Below are 19,180 nucleotides of genomic sequence, written 5' to 3' on the forward strand. Positions count from 1 at the left end.
AGTTATATTACGAGTTTATATGTTTTGATGTACCGAAGGTTGTTCGGAGTCCCGGATGTGATCACGAACATGACGAGGAGTCTTGAAATGGTTGAGACATGAAGATTGATATATTGGAAGCCTATGTTTGGATATCGGAAGTGTTCCGGGTGAAATCGGGATTTTACCGGAGTACCGGGAGGTTACCGGAACCCCCCCGGAAGTTAATGGGCCATAGTGGGCCTTAGTGGAAGAGAGGAGAGGCGGCCAGGGCAAGGGCTGCGCGCCCCTCCCCCCTAGTCCGAATAGGACAAGGAGAAGGGGGCGGCGCCCCCCCTTTCCTTCTTCTCCTCCACCTCTTTCCCCCCAAGTCCTAATCCAACTAGGAAAAGGGAGGGAGTCCTACTCCCGGTGGGAGTAGGACTCCTCCTGGCGCGCCCCCTCTCCTGGCCGGCCACACCCCCCTTGCTCCTTTATATACGGGGGCAGGGGGCACCCTAGAGACACAACAATTAATAAGTTGATCTTTTAGCCGTGTGCGGTGCCCCCCTCCACCATAGTCCACGTCGATAATACTGTAGCGGTGCTTAGGCGAAGCCCTGCGTCGGTAGAACATCATCATCGTCACCACGCCTTCGTGCTGACGAAACTCTCCCTCAACACTCGGCTGGATCGGAGTTCGAGGGACGTCATCGGCTGAACGTATGCTGAGCTCGGAGGTGCCGTGCGTTCGGTACTTGATCGGTCGGATCGTGAAGATGTACGACTACATCAACCGTGTTGTGCTAACGCTTCTGCTTTCGGTCTACGAGGGTACGTGGACAACACTCTCCCCTCTTGTTGTTGTGCATCGCCATGATCTTGCGTGTGCGTAGGAATTTTTTTGAAATTACTACGTTCCCCAACAGTGGAATCAGAGCCAGGTTTTATGCGTAGATGTCATATGCACGAGTAGAATACAAGTGAGTTGTGGGCGATATAAGTCATACTGCTTACCAGCATGTCATACTTTGGTTCGGCAGTATTGTTGGATGAAGCGGCCCGGACCGACATTACGCGTACGCTTACGCGAGACTGGTTCTACCGACGTGCTTTGCACACAGGTGGCTGGCGGATGTCAGTTTCTCCAACTTTAGTTGAACCGAGTGTGGCTACGCCCGGTCCTTGCGAAGATTAAAACAGCACCAACTTGGCAAACTATCGTCGTGGTTTTGATGCGTAGGTAAGAACGGTTCTTGCTAAGCCCGTAGCAGGCACGTAAAATTTGCAACAACAAAGTAGAGGACGTCTAACTTGTTTTTGCAGGGCATGTTGTGATGTGATATGGTCAAGACATGATGCTAAATTTTATTGTATGAGATGATCATGTTTTGTAACCGAGTTATCGGCAACTGGCAGGAGCCATATGGTAGTCGCTTTATTGTATGCAATGCAATCGCCCTGTAATGCTTTACTTTATCACTAAGTGGTAGCGATAGTCGTAGAAGCATAAGATTGGCGAGACGACCACGATGCTACGATGGAGATCAAGGTGTCGCGCCGGTGACGATGGTGACCATGACGGTGCTTCAGAGATGGAGTTCACAAGCACAAGATGATGATGGCCATATCATATCACTTATATTGATTGCATGTGATGTTTATCTTTTATGCATCTTATCTTGCTTTGATTGACGATAGCATTATAAGATGATCCCTCACTAAATTATCAGAGTATAAGTGTTCTCCCTGAGTATGCACCATTGTGAAAGTTCTTCGTGCTGAGACACCACGTGATGATCGGGTGTGATAGGCTCTACATTCAAATACAACGGGTGCAAAATAGTTGCACACGCGGAATACTCAGGTTAATCTTGACAAGCCTAGCATATAACAGATATGGCCTCGGAACACGGAGACCGAAAGGTCGAGCGTGAATCATATAGTAGATATGATCAACATAGTGATGTTCACCATTGAAACTACTCCATCTCACGTGATGACCGGACATGGTTTAGTTGATTTTGATCAAGTGATCACTTAGAGGATTAGAGGGATGTCTATCTAAGTGTGAGTTCTTAAGTAATATGATTAATTGAACTTAAATTTATCATGAACTTAGTACCTGATAGTATCTTGCTTGTCTATGTTGATTGTAGATAGATGGCCCGTGTTGTTGTTCCGTTGAATTTTAATGCGTTTCTTGAGAAAGCAAAGTTGAAAGATGATGGTAGCAATTACACGGACTGGGTCCGTAACTTGAGGATTATCCTCATTGCTGCACAGAAAAGTTACGTCCTGGAAGCACCGCTAGGTGTACCACCTGCGCCAGCAAGTGCAGACATTGTGAATGCCTGGCAGTCACGTGTTGATGACTACTCGATAGTTCAATGTGCCATGCTTTACGGCTTAGAACCGGGACTTCAACGACGTTTTGAACATCATGGAGCATATGAGATGTTCCAGGAGTTGAAGTTAATATTTCAAGCAAATGCCCAGATTGAGAAATATGAAGTCTCCAATAAGTTCTACAGCTGCAAGATGGAGGATAATAGTTCTGTCAGTGAGCATATACTCAAGATGTCTGGCTACTGCAATCACTTGATTCAACTGGGAGTTAATCTTCCGGATGATAGCGTCATTAACAGAATTCTTCAATCACTGCCGCCAAGCTACAAGAGCTTCGTGATGAACTATAACATGCAAGGGATGGATAAGACAATTCTCGAGCTCTTCGCAATGCTAAAGGCTGCGGAGGTAGAAATCAAAAAGGAGAATCAAGTGTTGATGGTCAATAAGACCACCAGTTTCAAGAAAAAGGGCAAAGGGAAGAAGAAGGGGAACTTCAAGAAGAACAGCAAGCAAGTTGCTATTCAGGAGAAGAAACCCAAGTCTGGACCTAAGCCCAAGACTGAGTGTTTCTACTGCAAGCAGACTGGTCACTGGAAGCGGAACTGCCCCAAGTATTTGGCGGATAAGAAGGATGGCAAGGTGAACAAAGGTATATGTGATATACATGTTATTGATGTGTACCTTACTAATGCTCGCAGTAGCACCTGGGTATTTGATACTTGTTCTGTTGTTAACATTTGCAACTCGAAACAGGGGCTACGGATTAAGCGAAGATTGGCTAAGGACGAGGTGACAATGCGCGTGGGAAATGGTTCCAAAATCGATGTGATCGCAGTTGGCACGCTACCTCTACATCTCCCTTCGGGATTAGTATTAGACCCAAATAATTGTTATTTGGTGCCAGCGTTGAGCATGAACATTATATCTGGATCTTGTTTGATGCGAGATGGTTATTCATTTAAATCAGAGAATAATGGTTGTTCTATTTATATGAGTAATATCTTTTATGGTCATGCACCCTTGAAGAGTGGTCTATTTTTTTTGAATCTCGATAGTAGTGATACACATATTCATAATATTGAGGCCAAAAGATCCAGAGTTGATAATGATAGTGCAACTTATTTGTGGCACTGTCGTTTAGGTCATATCGGTGTAAAGCGCATGAAGAAACTCCATACTGATGGACTTTTGGAACCACTTGATTATGAATCACTTGGTACTTGCGAACCGTGCCTCACGGGCAAGATGACCAAAACGCTGTTCTCCGGTACTATGGAGAGAGCAACAGATTTGTTGGAGATCATACATACAGATGTATGTGGTCCAATGAATGTTGAGGCTCGTGGCGGATATCATTATTTTCTCACCTTCGCAATTGATTTAAGAAGATATGGGTATATCTATTTAATGAAACATAAGTCTGAAACATTTGAAAAGTTCAAAGAATTTCAGAGTGAAGTTGAAAATCATCATAACAAGAAAATAAAGTTTCTACGATCTGATCATGGAGGAGAATATTTTAGTTATGAGTTTCGTCTTAATTTGAAACAATGCGGAATAGTTTCGCAACTCACGCCACCCGGAACACCACAGCATAATGGTGTGTCCGAACGTCGTAATCGTACTTTACTAGATATGGTGCGATCTATGATGTCTCTTACTGATTTACCGCTATCATGTTGGGGTTATGCTTTAGAGACGGCCGCATTCACGTTAAATAGGGCACCATCGAAATCCGTTGAGACGACGCCTTATGAACTGTGGTTTGGCAAGAAACCAAAGTTGTCGTTTCTGAAAGTTTGGGGTCGCGATGCTGCTACCTCTTGAGCACTGCGTTGTATTTCCCCGAAGAGGAAGGGGTGATGCAGCAAAGTAGTGTAAGTATTTTCCTCAGTTTTTGAGAACCAAGGTATCAATCCAGTAGGAGGCTACGCTCGAGTCCCTCGTACCTACACAAAAACAATAGCTCAACGCAACCAACACGCTTAGGGGTTGTCAATCCCTTCACGGTCACTTACGAAAGTGAGATCTGATAGAGATGATAAATAATATTTTTGGTATTTTTGGTATAGAGATGCAAAGTAAATAAAGTAAAAGCAAAGTAAAAGCAAAGCAATAATAAAGTAAGGGAGATTGATATGATGAGAAAGAGACCCGGGGGCCATAGGTTTCACTAGTGGCTTCTCTCAAGAGCATAAGTATTCTACGGTGGGTGAACAAATTACTGTTGAGCAATTGACAGAATTGAGCATAGTTATGAGAATATCTAGGTATGATCATGTATATAGGCATCACGTCCGAGACAAGTAGACCGAAACGATTCTGCATCTACTACTATTACTCCACTCATCGACCGCTATCCAGCATGCATCTAGATTATTAAGTTAATAACAGAGTAACGCCTTAAGCAAGATGACATGATGTAGAGGGATAGCTTCATGCAATATGATAAAAACCCCATCTTGTTATCCTCGATGGAAACAATACAATACGTGCCTTGCTGCCCCTTCTATCACTAGGAAAGGACACCGCAAGATTGAACCCAAAGCTAAGCACTTCTCCCATGACAAGACAACCAATCTAGTAGGCCAAACCAAACTGATAATTTGAAGAGACTTGCAAAGATAACCAATCATACATAAAATAATTCAGAGAAGATTCAAATATTATTCATAGATAGACTTGATCATAAACCCACAATTCATCGGTCTCAACAAACACACCGCAAAAAGAAGATTACATCGAAGATCTCCACAAGAGAGGGGGAGAACATTGTATTGAGATCCAAAAAGAGAGAAGAAGCCATATAGCTACTAGCTATGGACCCGTAGGTCTGAAGTAAACTACTCACATTTCATCGGAGGGGCTTGGATGATGATGTAGAAGCCCTCCGTGATCGATGCCCCCTCCAGCGGAGCTCCGGAACAGGCCCCAAGATGGGATCTCGTGGATACAGAAAGTTGCGGCGGTGGAATTAGGTTTTTGGCTCCGTCCCCGATCGTTTGGGGGTATGTGGATATATATAGGAGGAAGAAGTACGTCGGTGGAGCTTCGAGGGGCCCACGAGGCAGGGGGCGCGCCCTAGGGGGGCGCCCCTACCCTCGTGACCACCTCATGGCTTTCTTGATGGAGGGTCCAAGTCTCCTGGATCTTATCTGATGAGAAAATCACGTTTCCGAAGGTTTCATTCCATTTGGACTCCGTTTGATATTCCTTTTCTTCGAAACCCTAAAACAGGAAAAAAAACAGCAATTCTGGGTTGGGCCTCCGGTTAATAGGTTAGTCCCAAAATTAATATAAAAGTGGATAATAAAGCCCAATAATGTCTACAACAGTAGATAATATAGCATGGAGCAATCAAAAATTATAGATACGTTGGAGACGTATCAAGCATCCCCAAGCTTAATTCCTGCTCGTCCTCGAGTAGGTAAATGATAAAAACAGAACTTTTGATGCGGAGTGCTACTTGGCATAATTTTAATGTAATTATTCTTAATTGTGGTATGAATATTTAGATCCGAAAGATTCAAGACAAAAGTTCATATTGACATAAAAATGATAATACTTCAAGCATACTAACTAAGCAATTATGTCTTCTCAAAATAACATGTCCAAAGAAAGTTCATCCCTACAAAATCATATAGTTTAGTCATGTTTCATTTTTGTCACACAAGAATGCTATCATCATGCACAACCCCGATGACAAGCCAAGCAATTGTTTCATACTTTAGTAATCTCAAACCTATAAACTTTCACGAAATATATGAGCGCGAGCCATGGACATAACACTATGGGTGGAATAGAATATAATGAGGGGGTTATGTGGAGAAGACAAAAAAGAAGAAAGTCTCACATCAACGAGGCTAATCAATGGGCTATGGAGATGCCCACCGATTGATGTTAATGCAAGGAGTAGGGATTGCCATGCAACGGATGCACTAGAGCTATAAATGTATGAAAGCTCAACAAAAGAAACTAGTGGGTGTGCATCCAACTTGCTTGCTCACGAAGACCTAGGGCACTTGAGGAGGCCCATTGTTGGAATATACAAGCCAAGTTCTATAATGAAAAATTCCCACTAGTATATGAAAGTGATAACATGAGAGACTCTCTACTATGAAGATCATGGTGCTACTTTGAAGCACAAGTGTGGTAAAAGGATAGTAACATTGTCCCTTCTCTCTTTTTCTCTCATTTTTTGGGCCTTCTCTTTTTTATGGCCTTTCTTTTTTTATACCTCACTTGGGACAATTCTCTAATAATGATGATCATCACACTTCTATTTATTTACAACTCAATGATTACAACTCGATACTAGAACAAAGATGACTCTATATGAATGCCTCCGGCGGTGTATCGGGATATGCAATGACTCAAGAGTGACATGTATGAAAGAATTATGAACGGTGGCTTTGCCACAAATACTATGTCAACTACATGATCATGCTAAGCAATATGACAATGATGAATGTGTCATGATGAACGGAATGATGGAAAGTTGCATGGCAATATATCTCGGAATGGCTATGGAAATGCCATAATAGGTAGGTATGGTGGATGTTTTGAGGAAGATATAAGGAGGTTTATGTGTGAAAGAGTGTATCATATCACAGGGTTTGGATGCACCGGCGAAGTTTGCGCCAACTGTCAATGTGAGAAAGGGCAATGCACGGTACCGAAGAGGCTAGCAAGGATGGAAGGGTGAGAGTGCGTATAATCCATGGACTCAACATTAGTCATAAAGAACTCACATACTTATTGCAAAAATCTACAAGTCATCAAAAACCTCGGCACTACGCGCATGCTCCTAGGGGGATATATTGGTAGGAAAAGACCATCGCTCGTCCCCGACCGCCACTCATAAGGAAGACAATCAAATAACACCTCATGTTTCAAATTTGTTGCATAATGTTTACCATACGTGCTATGGGACTTGAAAACCTCAACACAAGTATTTCTCAATTTCACAACTACTCAACTAGCATGACTTTGATATTATTACCTCAATATCTCAAAACAATCATCAAACATCAAACTTTTCTTAGTATTCAACACACTCATGCGAAGTTTTATTATTAATCTTGCATACCAAGCATATTAGGATTTTAAGTGAATTACCATGCTATTAAGACTCTCAAAATAATCTAAGTGAAGCATGAGAGATCAATAGTTTCTATAAAACAAATCCACCACCATGCTCTAAAAGATATAAGTGAAGCACTAGAGCAAAACTATAAAGCTCAAATGATATAAGTGAAGCACATAGAGTATTCTATCAAATTCCAAATCATGTATGGCTCTCTCAAAAGGTGTGTACAGCAAGGATGATTATGGTAGACTAACAAGCAAAGACTCAAATCATAAAAGACGCTCCAAGCAAAACACATATCATGTGGTGAATAAAAATATAGCTCCAAGTAAAGTTATCGATAGAAGTAGACGAAAGAGGGGATGCCTTCCGGGGCATCCCCAAGCTTTGGATTTTAGGTGTCCTTAGATTATCTTGGGGGTGCCATGGGCATCCCCAAGCTTAGGTTCTTGCCACTTCTTGTTCCATAATCCATCAAATCTTTACCCAAAACTTGAAAACTTCACAACACAAAACTTAAAGTAGAAAATCTCGTGAGCTCCGTTAGCGAAAGAAAACAAAAGACCACTTCAATGTACTGTAATGAACTCATTCTTTATTTATATTGGTGTTATACCTACTGCATTCCAACTTCTCTATGGATTATAAACTATTTTACTAGCCATAGATTCATCAAAATAAGCAAACAACACATGAAAAACAGAATCTGTCAAAAACAGAACAGTCTGTAGTAATCTGTAGCTAGCGCAAGATCTAGAACCCCAAAAATTCTAAAATAAATTACTGGAAGTGAGGAATTTATCTATTAATCATCTGAAAAAATAATTAACTAAATAGAACTTTCCAAATAAAAATTACAGCAGTTCTCGTGAGCGCTAAAGTTTCTGTTTTTTACAGCAAGTTCAACAAGACTTTCCCCAAGTGTTCCCAACGGTTCTACTTGGCACAAACACTAATTAAACACAAAAAACACAACCAAAACAGAGGCTAAATAATTTATTTATTTCTAAACAGGAGCAAAAATCAAGGAATAAAAATAAAATTGGGTTGCCTCCCAACAAGCGCTATCGTTTAACGCCCCTAGCTAGGCATAACAAGCAAGAATAGATCTAGGTATTGCCATCTTTGGTAGGCAATCCATAAGTGGCTCTGATGATAGATTCATATGGTAATTTTATTTTCTTTCTAGGAAAGTGTTCCATACCCTTTTTAATGGAAATTAAAATCTAATATTCCCTTCCTTCATATCAATAATTGCACCAACCGTTCTAAGGAAAGGTCTACTAAGAATAATAGGGCAAGAAGGATTGCAATCTATATTAAGAACGATAAAATCTACGGGCACATAATTCCTATTTGCAACAATAAGAACATCATTAATTCTTCCCATAGGTTTCTTAATAGTGGAATCCGCAAGATGCAAGTTTAGAGAGCAATCATCAAAATCACGGAAATCTAGTAAATCACACAAAGTTTTGGGAATAGTAGAGACACTAGCACCCAAATCACACAAAGCATAAAACTCATAATTTTTAATTCTAATATTAATAGTTGTTTCCCATTCATCATAAAGTTTTCTATGGATAGAAACTTCCAATTCAAGTTTTTCTTCATAAGATTGCATCAAGGCATCAACGATATGTTTAGTAAACGCTTTATTTTGACTATAAGCGTGAGGAGATTTTAGCATGGATTGCAACAAGGAAATACAATCAATCAAAGAGCAATTTTCATAGTTAAATTCCTTGAAATCCATAATAGTGGGTTTAGCAACATCTAGGGTTTTAATTTCTTCAATCCCACTTTTATCAAATTTAGCATCAAGATCAACAAATTCCGAATTCTTAGAACGCCTTCTAGGTAAAGGTGGATCATATTCAGTCCCATAATTATCAAGATTCATATTGCAAAACAAAGATTTAATAGGGGACACATCAATAACTTTTAGATCTTCATCATTATTTTCATAGGAACTAGAAGAACACGCTTTTATAAAGGCATCTTTCTTAGCACGCATCCTAGCGGTTCTTACTTTGCACTCGTCAATGGAAATTCTCATGGCTTTGAGAGACTCATTGATATCATGCTTAGGTGGAATAGATCTAAGTTTCAAAGAATCAACATCAAGAGCAATTCTATCAACGTTCCTAGCCAAATCATCAATCTTAAGCAAATTTTCTTCAATCATAGCATTAAAATTCTTTTGCGAAGAAATAAATTCTTTAATATTAGATTAAAAATCAGAGGGTATCTTATTATAATTTCCAGAAGAATTGTTGTAGGAATTACCATAATTCTTAGAGGGATTACTAGGATAAGGCCTAGGATTGAAATTTCCTCTATACGCGTTGTTACCAAAATTGTTCCTACCAACAAAATTCACATCCATAGATTCATTATTATTCTCAATCAAAGTAGACAAGGGCACATCATTTGGATCAGAAGAAACACTCTTATTAGCAAATAATTTCATAAGTTCATCCATCTTTCCACTCAAAACATTAATTTCTTCTATCGCATGCACATTTTTAGTAGATCTTTCAGTATGCCATTGAGAATAATTAACCTTAATATTATCTAGGAGTTTAGTAGCTTCTCCTAAAGTGATTTCCATAAAAGTGCTTCCTGCGGCCGAATCTAAAAGATTTCTAGAAGCAAAATTCAATCCGGCATAAAAATTCTGAACAACCATCCACAAATTTAAACCATGAGTAGGGCAATTACGTATCATTAATTTCATTCTCTCCCAAGCTTGTGCAACATGTTCATGATCAAGTTGTTTAAAATTCATAATATCGTTTCTAAGAGAGATGATCTTAGCGGGAGGAAAATATTTAGAGATAAAAGCATCTTTGCACTTGTTCCATGAATCAATACTATTTTTAGGCCAAGACAAAAACCAAGCTTTAGCACGATCTCTAAGAGAAAAAGGAAATAGCTTCAATTTAACAATATCATTATCGAAATCTTTCTTATTTTGCATGTCACACAAATCAACGAAGCTATTAAGATGGGTAGCAGCATCTGTTGGGGAACGTAGTAATTTCAAAAAAATTCCTACGCACATGCAAGATCATGGTGATGCATAGCAACAAGAGGGGAGCGTGTTGTCCATGTACCCTCGTAGACCGAAAGCGGAAGCGTTAGCATAACGCGGTTGACGTAGTCGTACATCTTCACGATCCGACCGATCAAGTACCGAACGCACGGCACCTCCGAGTTCTGCACACGTTCAACTCGATGACGTCCCTCGAACTCCGATCCAGTCGAGTGTTGAGGGAGAGTTTCGTCAGCACGACGGCGTGGTGACGATGATGATGTTCTACCGACGCAGGGCTTCGCCTAAGCACCGCTACGATATGATCAAGGTGGATTATGGTGGAGGGGGGCACCGCACATGGCTAAGAGATCAAGAGATCAATTGTTGTGTCTATGGGGTGCCCCCTGGCCACGTATATAAAGGAGTGGAGGAGGGGAGGGGCCGGCCCTCTCTATGGCGCGCCCTAGGGGAGTCCTACTCCCACCGGGAGTAGGATTCCCCCTTTCCTAGTAGAACTAGGATCCCTTCCAAGTAGTAGGAGTAGGAGAGAAGGAAAGGGAAGGGAAAAGGAGAAGGAAGGAAGGGGGCGCCCCCCCCTCCCTAGTCCAATTCGGACCAGCCCATGGGGAGGGGTGCGGCCACCCTTTGAGGCCTTTCTCTCCTTTCCCGTATGGCCCATTAAGGCCCAATACAAATTCCCGTAACTCCCCGGTACTCCCGAAAATACCCGAATCACTCGGAACCTTTCCGATGTCCGAATATAGTCGTCCAATATATCGATCTTTACGTCTCGACCATTTCGAGACTCCTCGTCATGTCCCCGATCTCATCCGGGACTCCGAACTCCTTTGGTACATCAAAACACATAAACTCATAATATAACCATCATCGAACTTTAAGCGTGCAGACCCTACGGGTTCGAGAACTATGTAGACATGACCGAGACACGTCTCCGGTCAATAACCAATAGCGGAACCTAGATGCTCATATTGGCTCCCACATATTCTACGAAGATCTTTATCGGTCAGACCGCATAACTACATACGTTGTTCCCTTTGTCATCGGTATGTTACTTGCCCGAGATTCGATCGTGGGTATATCAATACCTAGTTCAATCTCGTTACCGGCAAGTCTCTTTACTCGTTCTGTAATACATCATCCCGCAACTAACTTATTAGTTGCAATCCTTGCAAGGCTTGAGTGATGTGTATTACCGAGAGGGCCCAGAGATACCTCTCCGACAATCGGAGTGACAAATCCTAATGTCGAAATACGACAGCCCAACAAGTACCTTTGGAGACACCTGTAGAGCACCTTTATAATCACCCAATTACGTTGTGACGTTTGGTAGCACACAAAGTGTTCCTACGGTAAACGGGAGTTGCATAATCTCATAGTCATAGGAACATGTATAAGTTATGAAGAAAGCAATAGCAACAAACTAAACGATCAAGTGCTAAGCTAACGGAATGGGTCAAGTCAATCACATCATTCTCCTAATGATGTGATCCCGTTAATCAAATGACAACTCATGTCTATGGCTAGGAAACTTAACCATCTTTGATTCAACGAGCTAGTCAAGTAGAGGCATACTAGTGACATACTGTTTGTCTATGTATTCACACATGTATTATGTTTCCGGTTAATACAATTCTAGCATGAATAATAAACATTTATCATGATATAAGGAAATAAATAATAACTTTATTATTGCCTCTAGGGCATATTTCCTTCAGCATCTTCACTAGGAAGGCCGGAGAACGGATCTTTCATGACAAGATTCAACAAAGCAGTATTAATTTCACAAGATTCAGCATCAGTAAGAGGAGCAATCGTAGTGCTAAGGAAATCATTATTATTGGTATTGCTGAAGTCACACAATTTAGTATTATCTTGAGCCATCGCGACAAACAAGCAAACTAACACACGAGAAAACAAAAAAAGCAAACGGGCGAAAAGGAAAGCGGAGAAAGAGAGGGAGGATAGAGAGAGAGAGGGCGAATAAAACGACAAGGGTGAATTGGGGGGAGAGGAAAACGAGAGGCAAATGGCAAATAATGTAATGCGGGAGATAGGGATTGTGATGTGTACTTGGTATGTTGACTTTTGCGCAGACTCCCCGGCAACGGCGCCAGAAATTCTTCTTGCTACCTCTTGAGCAATGCACTGGATTTCCCCGAAGAGGAAGGGATGATGCAGCAAAGTAGCGTAAGTATTTCCCTAAGTTTTTGAGAACCAAGGTATCAATCCAGTAGGAGGCTACGCTCGAGTCCCTCGTACCTACACAAATACAATAGCTCAATGCAACCAACACGCTTAGGGGTTGTCAATCCCTTCACGGTCACTTACGAAAGTGAGATCTGATAGAGATGATAAATAATATTTTTGGTATTTTTGGTATAGAGATGCAAAGTAAATAAAGTAAAAGCAAAGCAATAATAAAGTAATGGAGATTGATATGATGAGAAAGAGACCCGGGGGCCATAGGTTTCACTAGTGGCTTCTCTCAAGAGCATAAGTATTCTACGGTGGGTGAACAAATTACTGTTGAGGAATTGACAGAATTGAGCATAGTTATGAGAATATCTAGGTATGATCATGTATATAGGCATCACGTCCGAGACAAGTAGACCGAAATGATTCTGCATCTACTACTATTACTCCACTCATCGACCGCTATCCAGCATGCATCTAGAGTATTAAGTTAAAAATTGAGTAATGCCTTAAGCAAGATGACATGATGTAGAGGGATAGCTTCATGCAATATGATAAAAAAACCCATCTTGTTATCCTCAATGGCAACAATACAGTGCGTGCCTTGCTGCCCCTTCTGTCACTTGGAAAGGACACCGCAAGATTGAACCCAAAGCTAAGCACTTCTCCCATGGCAAGAACAACCAATCTAGTAGGCCAAACCAAACTGATAATTCGAAGAGACTTGCAAAGATAACCAATCATACATAAAAGAATTCAGAGAAGATTCAAATATTATTCATAGATAGACTTGATCATAAACCCACAATTCATCGGTCTCAACAAACACACCGCAAAAAGAAGATTACATCGAATAGATCTCCACAAGAGAGGGGGAGAACATTGTATTGAGATCCAAAAAGAGAGAAGAAGCCATCTAGCTACTAGCTATGGACCTGTACGTCTGAAGTAAACTACTCACACTTCATCGGAGGGGCTTGGATGATGATGTAGAAGCCCTCCGTGATCGATGCCCCCTCTGGCGGAGCTCCGGAACAGGCCCCAAGATGGGATCTCGTGGATATAGAAAGTTGCGGAAGTGGAATTAGGTTTTTGGCTCCGTCCCCGATCGTTTGGGGGTACGTGGATATATATAGGAGGAAGAAGTACATCGGTGGAGCTTCGAGGGGCCCACGAGGCTGGGGGCGCGCCCCTACCCTCGTGACCACCTCGTGGCTTTCTAGACGGAGTGTCCAAGTCTCCTGGATCTTATCTGATGAGAAAATCACGTTTCCGAAGGTTTCATTCCGTTTGGAATCTGCTTGATATTCCTTTTCTTCGAAACCCTAAAACAGGCAAAAAACAGCAATTCTGGGCTGGGCCTCCGGTTAATAGGTTAGTCCCAAAATTAATATAAAAGTGGATAATAAAGCCCAATAATGTCTAAAACAGTAGATAATATAGCATGGAGCAATAAAAAATTATAGATACGTTGGAGACATATCAGATGCTTATGTGAAAATGCTTCAACCTGATAAGCTCGAACCCAAATCGGAGAAATGTGTCTTCACAGGATACCCAAAGGAGATTGTTGGGTACACCTACTATCACAGATCCGAAGGCAAGACTTTTGTTGCTAAATTCAGAGTTTTTCTAGAGAAGGAGTTTCTCTCGAAAGAAGTGAGTGGGAGGAAAGTAGAACTTGATGAGGTAACTGTACCTGCTCCCTTATTGGAAAGTAGTTCATCGCAGAAACCGGTTTTTGCGACACCTACACCAATTAGTGAGGAAGTTAATGATGATGATCATGAAACTTCAGATCAAGTTGTTACTGAACCTCGTAGGTCAACCAAAGTAAGATCCGCACCAGAGTGGTACGGTAATCCTGTTCTAGAAGTTATGTTACTAGACCATGACGAACCTACGAATTATGAAGAAGCGATGGTGAGCCCAGATTCTGCAAAATGGCTTGAGCCCATGAAATCTGAGATGGGATCCATGTATGAGAACAAAGTGTGGACTTTGGTTGACTTGCCCAGTGATCGGCAAGCAATTGAGAATAAATGGATCTTCAAGAAGAAGACTGACGCTGACGGTAATGTTACTGTCTATAAAGCTCGACTTGTTGCAAAAGTTTTTCGACAAGTTCAAGGGATTGACTACGATGAGACCTTCTCACCCGTAGCGATGCTTAAGTGATACGTCTCCGTCGTATCTATAATTTTTGATTGTTCCATGCCAATATTATACAACTTACGTATACTTTTGGCAACTTTTTATACTATTTTTGGGACTAACATATTGATCCAGTGCCCAGTGCCAGTTCCTGTTTGTTACATGTTTTTTGTTTCGCAGAATATCCATATCAAACAGAGTCCAAACAGGATAAAAATTGACAGAGATATTTTTGGAATATATATGATTTTTGGGAAGAAAAATCCACGCGAGATGGTGCCCGAGGTGGCCACGAGGCAGGGGGCGCGCCTGCCCCCCTGGGCGCGCCCCTGACCCTCGTGGGCCACCCGTAAGGTGGTTGATGCCCTTCTTTCTCCTCAAGAAAGCTAATATCCGGGTAGAGATTGTGTTAAAATTTCAGCCCAATCGGAGTTACGGATCTCCGGGAATATAAGAAACGGTGAAAGGGAAGAATCTGGGAACACAGAAACAGAGAGAGACGGATCCAATCTCGGAGGGGCTTTCGCCCCTCCCGTGCCATGGAGGCCATGGACCAAAGGGGAAACCCTTCTCCCATCTAGGGAGGAGGTCAAGGAAGAAGAAGAAGAAGGAGGAGGGGGGCTCTCTCCCCCTCGCTTCCGGTGGCACTGGAGTGCCACCGGGGGCCATCATCATCACCGCGATCTACACCAACACCTCCGCCATCTTCACCAACATCTCCATCACCTTCCCCCCTCTATCTATAGCGGTCCACTCTCCCGCAACCCTCTGTACCCTCTACTTGAACATGGTGCTTTATGCTTCATATTATTATCCAATGATGTGTTGCCATCCAATGATGTCTGAGTCGATTTTCGTTGTCCTATCGGTGGTTGATGAATTGCTACTCTCCCGGATTGTCTCTCTCCACGGCATTCCGCAGTTGATTTCTTCAGATCGTGGCAGCATCTTCACCTCCAAGTTTTGGGATTCTTTTCAGAAGGCCATGGGCACCAACATCCGTTTCAGCACAACTTTTCATCCTCAAACTAGTGGCCAAGTCGAGCGAGTAAATCCAATTCTTGAAGATATGATCAGGGCTTGCGTCATTTCTTTTGGTATGAAGTGGGAAGATTGTCTTCCATATGCCGAGTTCTCCTACAACAACATCTTTGAAGCGAGTTCGGGCAAGGCCCCATTTGAAATCCTCTATGGCAGGAAGTGCCGTACTCCTCTTAACTGGTCAGAGACTGGTGAACGCCAACTTCTTGGCAATGACTTGATTACAGAGGCAGAAGAGATGTGCAAAGTCATTCGTGATAATCTCAAAGCCGCGCAATCGCGCTAGAAGAGCTACTATGATAGTAAGCATCGCGACTTGGCTTTCGATATCGGAGACCATGTCTACCTCCGCGTCTCTCCAATTAAAGGTACTTGTCGCTTCGGTATCAAAGGGAAGCTTGCCCCTAGATACGTGGGTCCTTTCAAGATCGTTAGCAAGAGAGGCGATCTCGCCTATCAACTTGAGCTTCCCTCCAACTTTGCAAACGTGCACGACATGTTTCATGTCTCTCAGCTCCGCAAGTGCTTCAAGACCCCTGACCGCACCGTCAACTTCGAAGACATTGATCTCCAAGAAGACATGTCTTATCATGAGCACCCAGTTGCTATTCTTGAAGAAACTGAGCGCAAGACTCGCAACAAGTCTATCAAATTCCTAAAAGTCAAGTGGTCACATCATTCCGACCGTGAAGCCACCTGGGAACGCGAGGATCACCTCCGTTCTGAGTACCCGGAGTTTTTCCAGTCCTAGATCTTGGGACGAGATCCTTTCATAGTGGTGGAGTGTTGTAACACCCCGGATGTAATTTACCTTATTTGTATTCCAACTCTTGTCCTTTCCGACACTAAGTTATTCTATTTCCTCGTTGTCGGGTTTTTTTCTCCATGTGTTTTGTCTTTGTCATGCATCTCATATCATGTTATCATGTGCATTGCATTTGCATACATGTTCGTCTCGATGAGTACATCATTTCATTTCATTGCATCATTTTCATTTGAGCTCATCTTGATGCCCGAAATGCTGTTGGAAGAGGGCTATGTGATGATTATTTCAGATCTGTTTCAGCAAATGGCCTTTTGTCATTTTTGCCATGGTTAATGTGTGCATGCTATGATCCTGAGCTCTACATGTGTTTTGTAGAATGCCATGCCATCTTTACAGGGGTGTATGCCATGTATTTTTGTGATCTCTGTGGTGACTAGCACAAGAATGCAAAGTAGCTTACTCAATGATGCTGATTTTAGGGACTTCGAATTTCACTAAGTCCTTGCCCTGTCATTATTTTTATGCCATATGTTCATGTCGTTTCCTAGTGATACGTGCCTCTTTTGAGGATGATCAGTAAGGATGTTTTGTAGATATTGTGGTGCTCTATCCATCCATGTCTTTGTTTGAAATTATGGAGCAACCTAGCTTGAGTCAATCGAGCTCTACTTTTGCTATAAAATGTTCCTGGCAGATTGTTAACATGTTTTGCAATTTTTCCAAGCTTGTTGTTGTTGATCCGTGCATGCTATGTTGTTGTTCTTGCCATGCCTAGCTTCTATGCCATGTCTTATTGCTGGGTCTATGCTTAGATTATCATGCAATGCCTCGTAGTGAGTGCATGGAGCTCGTAAACATGCCTACTCGTTAACTATTTTGCATGCTCCAGTTTTTCATTGTCTGAATCTGTTTATGTTTTTGCTATGTTCACATGCTTGCAATTATATTTTCTGATCCCTTTTGGCTCATGGTCACTAAGGGACTTTTGTTATATGCTTAGAGTAGCTTCATGCCATACCTTGTTTCGCCATGATATGTTCCTGTAGCATGTAGTTATCATGCTCTCAACATTGCTTCCTGATGTTAAATTCCTGACATGCTGTTAATTTCACTAAGTCTGAAACCTGTTATCTTTTGCTCTTTTGCCATGCTTGTTTGAACCTGTTAATGAGTGATCTAGCCGTAGCTCAGTGTTCATCTTTTGTCAAGCATCATGAGTGGATCCCTGCCATGTATTGTGTTGCCATGTTTGAGTGCAGTAGAGTATTTATCTTGATGCATTTAGGAGGCTACTTGCTGTTAATCGCAGACCGATGCCATATTTGTTTTGCTTGCCATTTCCAAACCGTGCATCCGATTCCGGTGATCTTTATATCGATTTCGAACGAAATCAACTCACCTTTCCAGTGACACTCTTGGATTTCCAAGTTGAGGCCAGGTTCAATCATTCCTTTCCAAATCATGCATATGCTCACATATCGCATCCCGCATATCATACCATGTTTGCATCATGTTGCTTGAGCATTGCACGTGGTTGATTGTGTTCCTTTTTGCTTGTTGTTCTTGCTTGGGTAGAGCCGGGAGATGAGTACGTGAACGAGGAGCCCATTGAGTACGCCTACGAGGATCAAGGCAACTCTGAGAACTTTGCAGGCAAGATGACCATACCCTTGAAATCACTTCTATCTTTGCTTGCTAGATTCTCGCTCTTTTGCTATGCCTATGCTACGATACCTACCACTTTCTTATCATGCATCCCATATTGCCATGTCAAACCTCTAACCCACCATGTCCTGGCAAACCATTGTTTGGCTATGTTACCGCTTTGCTCAGCCCCTGTTATAGCGTTGCTAGTTGCAGGTGAAGGTTGGAGATTGTTCCTTGTTGGAACATGTTTATTGTTGGGATATCATAATATTATCTTGTTTACCTTAATGCACCTATATACTTGGTAAAGGGTGGAAGGCTCGACCTTATGCCTGGCATTTTGTTCCACTCTTGTCGCCCTAGTTTCCGTCATATCCGTGTTATGTTCCCGGATTTTGCGTTCCTTACACGGTTGGGTTATAATGGGAACCCCTTGACAGTTCGCCTTGAATAAAACTCCTCCAGCAATGCCCAACCTTGGTTTTACCATTTGCCACCTAGCCTCTTTTTCCCTTGGGTTTCCGGAGCCCAAGGGTCATCTTTATTTAAACCCCCCTGGGCCAGTGCTCCTCTGAGTGTTGGTCCGAACTGGGCAGCCTGCGGGGCCACCTCGGGGAAACTCGAGGGTTGGTTTTACTCGTAGCTTGACCTATCTGAGTGTGCCCTGAGAACGAGATATGTGTAGCTCCTATCGGGATTTGTCGGCACATTCGGGTGGTGTTGCTGGACTTGTTTTACCATTGTCGAGGATGTCTTGTAACCGGGATGCCGAGTCTGATCGGATTGTCTTGGGAGAAGGAATATCCTTCGTTGACCGTGAGAGCTTGTGATGGGCTAAGTTGGGACTCCCCTGCAGGGATTTGAACTTCCGAAAGTCGTGCCCGCGGTTATGGGCAGATGAGAATTTGTTAATGTCCGG

The sequence above is a fragment of the Triticum urartu genome, chromosome 2 (assembly GCF_003073215.2).
Source record: "Triticum urartu cultivar G1812 chromosome 2, Tu2.1, whole genome shotgun sequence".
Lineage (NCBI taxonomy): Eukaryota > Viridiplantae > Streptophyta > Magnoliopsida > Poales > Poaceae > Triticum > Triticum urartu.